The sequence below is a fragment of the Odocoileus virginianus genome, unplaced genomic scaffold, assembly GCF_023699985.2.
Source record: "Odocoileus virginianus isolate 20LAN1187 ecotype Illinois unplaced genomic scaffold, Ovbor_1.2 Unplaced_Contig_1, whole genome shotgun sequence".
Taxonomy (NCBI): domain Eukaryota; kingdom Metazoa; phylum Chordata; class Mammalia; order Artiodactyla; family Cervidae; genus Odocoileus; species Odocoileus virginianus.
The window spans coordinates 5,740,801-5,746,800 of NW_027224318.1; the positions used below are offsets into that span (position 1 = coordinate 5,740,801).

At 47.2% G+C, this 6,000-nt stretch overlaps 1 long non-coding RNA gene across 1 annotated transcript; it reads right to left on the reverse strand.

Annotated features, from left to right (window-relative positions):
• Positions 1 to 3,163: 3,163 nt before the first annotated feature.
• Positions 3,164 to 5,625, reverse strand: LOC110151235 (uncharacterized). The gene is made up of 3 exons (XR_002317984.2): positions 5,544 to 5,625; positions 4,752 to 4,845; positions 3,164 to 3,737 (listed from the first exon to the last, which is right to left on the reverse strand). It is a non-coding gene; the product is annotated as an uncharacterized lncRNA (long non-coding RNA).
• Positions 5,626 to 6,000: the final 375 nt, after the last annotated feature.

A 6,000-nucleotide genomic window follows, 5' to 3' on the forward strand; every position in this document is an offset into this window, starting at 1 on the left:
GGACATATGTATGGGTAAAAAGCTCTTAGAGGATAAGCAGTCACTCATACTTTTTACTTGTCCTTCAGGTGCTGTTTCCACAAGTTCCTCTTGAGGAATTCCACTGCCCAGGTCTGGCTAAGACCAGAACTTTAAGTCAGCTCTTGGAAGGATGGTGAAGATACCCAGGGGACCTGGTGTCTCACGGGGAGCACATTGTAAGGGACACTCAGATAAGGAAAATTAAATTGCTCATGCTGAAAAGGGACGAATATTTCCTTCTCACATTTCCTCAAAAACTGGAGTGTGGTCAGTTCTTTGACTCTGCAAAATCACTTCATTCGTATATGACTATGTGTGACCCCACAGATGACAGCCCACCAGGCTCCCCTGTCCCTGGGATTCTCCAGGCAATAGGCTGCCATTTCTGACTCTGCAATGTATGCAAATCTTTTCTGTAAGTTAAATAAGCGTCTTGGGAATTTGAAAAACCAAGAGTGTTCCTTCAGGGACCTAGCAGCAAAAGCAGGGACCAAGAGCCCATAAAGCTACAGGAAAAAGGACAGAAAATATCACCGGGAGAAAAAAAAATAGTGTAAGCAACAGCAGTTCCTTCTCAGGACTCCCTTAGATTATATACTGTGCAACAGTAGAGCCGGACAAAGAGCACCCCTTCCACAACAGCCATTTGTCACAGGTCTAGGCAACACAGAGCAAGGAAGTGACAGCAAAGCCTTCACTTGCAGACAAAATCACAATTCACTTGGGAAAATGGAAAATAATCCTGTTCCCATAATAAATGTCTTAGATTTTACAAAAGCCGTATCTTCTTATAGTATATCCATCAGGGTCCATTGTTGATTTCTATCCCTCAGCTGTGCTAAACCAAAGGAAGGGCGCGAGAATGGAGAAGGGGAACAGGAGAAAGAGCCCTGAACCCACAATGTCCACCACAGTCGACACACCAAAGACCCTTGCCCTCCCCACTGTCAGTCTTTCCTTATACGCTAAGAGCCTCCTCCTCGTAGTCCTGCTGGGCCCAAATTTCCCGAATCAAGAGATAGCAGAAGCCTGACATGGGGAAACCATCAGGCCTTATCCCTCCCCCAACTGAGCTCCCCTTTCGTCTCCCCCACTCCAGTAGCACAACACCACAAACAATGCATAACTGTCCCTCCACTGGTGTACCAACAACACCTTCTTCCTTGAGAGTGCATAGAAGGTCCCCCTGAGGCAATGTCACCCGCACCAACAGGAAAACCCAAATGGAAGAGGAGCCACCACCAGCCAGCCTTTCTGCTAGAAAGGCTTTCTAGCAGATACACGGGTGGGAGAGACAGTTACAGCCTGGGGGTTTAGCCCTCTCCCGCAAGAGGAATACAAGGGCTTCATCCTCCAGCTGGGGCACCTGGCTCGGGAGGTTCCTGGACATCCGGGCTCATTGGCATATGCCCTGAAGGAAGCAAATGGCCCCGGATTCATGGACAGTTCACTGACGAGACCCATCGGACCTCTGTCTTCCAGCCAATGCACAGAGTGTGCTCAGTGGAAGAGTGCAGAAACTGAATGTGGAAAGTTCCAACCACATTCTTACAAACAGAGTTGGGACTCTTCAGGATTCCCAATGTGCCCTAGCTTGGCACAATGGCACAGAATTCTGACATCAGGGTACAGCTAACTTGTGCCCCAGACTCAACATTTCCAATGCCCCACATGCTGCCGCCAATATGCACCTTCTTTAGGACTTTAGCAAGGCACCTGAGGTGTGTGAGTGTCAAAGGAAGAAGTGTCTGGTTGGTATATCAGTAGAACACACAAGCAACAGCAGTTCACATTCATGTGCCTCTTTATGGCCACAGGTAGTCTCAACAGAAGAGTTGAGCGGTCTACTCAACCAAGTGTAGTCAACGTCAGCATGCGCCTCCCAGGAGATCCTCTCAGACTACTGCTCTAGGCCACAGTATAGGAGGGGCAAAGGTCACCTTTCCTGAGTTGCTTTTCACAGCCTAAGGCAGTGCACAGACTGAAGCAGGAACACTAGAACATCCCTAACAGTGAAGTCCAGAATTCTGAAGAATGCTGCCACATAGGGTAAAGCCTTCATCATGAAAGTCTCACCTTTGCCGGGAAGGAATCCACTGTCATGTCACACTCAGTGATGTGCACTATTATGTTCAGTCCCCTTGCTACAATGATCCCAGGCAGTACCAGGGATTGAGAAATAGGTAGGAGACACTTTTGACCACAGAAAGTCCAATGCACCTTTCACACTGAGGGCCTATGTCCTCCTGTCCAGCGTTCTCTTGTGCTCTGACAGCACCTCTACAGAGGGTCACTCTTCCCAGCCCCTTCCCTACCTCTAGGCTTTAGGCACCCCAACGAAGGTCCATATGTAGCCAGTCATTCCATCTTTCCTGATCAGTGAACTCCTTCCCGCTTTGAGCCTCTCATCTCTACAGTACTTCTCCTGAAAAGAAGCGACAATCAAAAGTGGCCTGAGAACCACTCATGTAACTCATTTGGTTCAAGATTCAATTGGTACAGCTGCTATGGAAAACAGTATGAAAGCCCCTCAAAAAATGAAAAACAGAACTACCATCTAGTCCAGCAATCCCACTTGGGGTATGTATCCAAAGGAATACCTCACACCAAGATTTTGTAGAACATTAACATTCCCGCGAGTGAGTAGACATTCACTAGGTACTGTCTCATGAGCCTAAGTGACATGGCTGGCCTAGGAATGAATTCCTGGGAAAGAACCAGCAAGCCAGATTCCATCTCAAATTCAGAAGAGGATTACCTTCTCTTTCCATGAGAGCCCTGATCTGTGAGACTGTCACCTCTCATCTGTGAGAGAGTCACCTTTTTGGATTCCTCAACCTTGTGACTTATTTTGAAGTGCCAATACACAGCAGATAGACCTCTTAAAGCAGCCACTTAGGTTTTCTTGACCCCTGCCTCAAATGAAGTTAGCCAAGATGACTTTGATGGGCAGTGGGAACAAGTGTGTGTGGAAGGGGAAGCAGGACTCATGGTTGTTCTCAAGTTTCACAATTGTCTTGACTAAGAAATAAGCCAGTTTTGATCATCTTCATGTCCCCTGGGGAAGGAACATGGGCTTAGGACAGGTTTCTCTATGTATCTCAGGCTTCAGGTTTTCACTTAGTAGGAAGCTATCGCGACCCCCATCTTTCACAGCTTTAAAGTAATGTTCCCAATTACAGAGATAAACATGGCCTCTTAAAACTACATACTTTAGTTTCCAATCACAAAAAATGTGGATTTTCTTTCGCTGAATGAAATTCAGGTTCTCTGATGCCACCTTCTGGATAAAACCCGTGCTAATAAAGCAACAGAGGAGCCCGAGGTTTCTATGAAACTACAGCTTAGAAGTGTCTTGGAAGGCACCTTAGAACAGTTCATATTTCTATTTAGTGCTTCCCCCCACCCCAACTGTGAAAATTCTTCCATAGATTTTCAACAAATTAACTACTGCCCAGAAAAGAAGTAGCTTTACACAGACAATGAAGGAGACGAGACCGTTTCCACAGTGCCAGTTAACAACCACCCTCTTAGTGCCGCAACTTGGTGCTGAGCCACATCAGCTTCGGCATAAGTCGTCAGAGATGGCCACACAAGAAAGTGGCTCAGAGCAAGGCAAGCTGTGATTTGCTGGGCTACCTCTTGGCATCATAGCAGGATTTAAAAGGCTGGTTTCCAAACAGAAGCCCTGTAATATCTGAGGAAAGTTGCTGGCCCTGTGAAAGGAAACAAACGTTTGGTTGACATGGGGGCCTGGACAGGTAGGGAGATGAGCTAAATGAAACCACAATAATCTGTTCCCATATTCTGCAAATGGTGTGCTACTTCCTTCAGTACCTCCTGTGTGCTGAGCACTTTACAAGAACCATACAAGAGATATCCCTGAGAGCAAGGTGTGATTCCCATTTGGGAAATGTGGAAATTGAGGCTCAAAGATGACAGTAAGAAAGAGTCAGACTCAGACACTAAAATTTATTTTTAATGAAACAGGAAGCATTGTCTCAGCAACATCTGCAAGGCAAAAAAATAACAATATCTGCCCCCCCCCCCCCCCTCCCTCCCTCAAAAATGGCAGAAGGGTAAATTTTTAATGAAGTCTTGACCTGCATATTACTTGAATTGTAAGCCTACATCTCCAGGACCCCTGCAAAGTAAATGCCCACTCACTTAGAGTGGGGATTGACTGGGAGACTATCATGCTCTGCCACTCACTTGGTGTCCAGGCCTCATCTTTCTCCCCTTTCCTATATAGAGTTGGCTTGAAATTACATTCAAATCCATGTTCCCCGACCTGAAAGAAACAGCACTCCCACAGTCTCTGGATTCCTGAAATTTGTTTTTCACAATCCCATCCAGTCCAGTCCCAATCCTGCTTCTGCCTGGCATTACAAGTGTTTTCCAAAAGGATAGAAAGACAGATCCGTAGTCTGATGTGAAGATGGCAAGATCAGGCATTTTGGAAAGGTGACATTCTAATAAATTCAGTATGTTTGTAATAATGGCACTCACGCTGAACTGGAACAGGATGCCACTGACTAGTTAAAGACATCGATTATAAACTTAGTGTCTGAGCAGCGCTCAGGGAGTGATCCTAACATTGTTGCAAGCTCGTATCTTAGAGACCCAGGGAAGACATTTCAACACCATGATAAAAAACGTTGCAGCTGACGGGATGGATACTACCCTCTTCCCAGCATTTGTGGCCCCACAGAACATAAGGTTGCACTTACTCATCTGGCAGATCTCGACAGCTAATTCCGGGTCCACTCTCTTCTGCTTACAGGCCCATCGGCTGGCCAGTACTAGATTTTGCCATCACAGGTCCTGAAGGAAACAGTGATTATACAGATCTACAAGGAGACTTGCTTACAGATGGACAGCCTAACACAGTTGCAGGAAAATTAGGTAAGTTGGAAGCTCGTACCATCAGTGGCTGGGGCAAACTTCCCCTTCCCCTGATCCACAAAACACCAAGGCAGCCAAGGGCCGTCAGCTGTCCTAACACCGCACGCGATCCCTCAGAGCCTTACTGTCTCGCTTCACGTGGGAAAGAACAGAAAGACCCTCATTGGTTAAGAAAGGTTACCAAAATGGCGAAGATCAACATTTGAAGCAAGCCCCAGCAACGATAACTTCACCCCAAACGCCCTACAATAGAAAGCAGAATCAGCTCCACGGCGGCGGCCACTCACCAGTCAGACTGTCTGGCATCCCCACCCACCCAGCCAAACGCTGCCACCCTTCCCTCACTTTAAGCCGCAAACATGACAGAGCAGTAAGACCACAATTGGGAAGGAGGCTCCGAGACCCACATTTAAACAAAGAACGTCTTCTTCACGTTTCATCATGCCCATACAATAATACCCAACACCAAACCCGGAAGTGCCTGAGAGATCGTCTCCGCCATCCACCCAGGAGCCCGCAGACACATCTGTCAAAGTGTCCATGAGGACACACCATCTACCCGACTCTCCAAATCACACTGCAGATGGCCAGATACGAATAAAGGTAGTAAAACTTACACTTTTCCGATCTCCGGAAAGGGAGCCGCCATGTTAAAACCTAACTGAGGAAAACGGTCGACGGAAGCCCCCACAGCACAATCCAGACAGTCAAGAGCTCAGGCACGCGCTAGGGCCTCTTCCACAACGTTCCAGGCCCCCGCCTCCCAACACCGTCATTGGTGGGCCTGTGATGATTGACGGGGAGATTGGCCATTCCTCTCAGGTAGATCTATTGGTGGGAAACTGTCCATTTGCCAAGGCCCAGCTGACATCATGAAATCTCTGCTCGTATTCCTATGTCTCTCTATATCCGTGTCCATCCCTCAACGCCTAGCTCTACTTCTTAGGCCCTTGCACATACCTTGTGCTTTGTTTCTTGTCATCATAGACTTTGGAAAGCATTTACATTCAATTTACCCAGACCTAGATTAATTCCATCCACCTCCAGGGAGCCTTCCAGGTTTTACCATCCCAC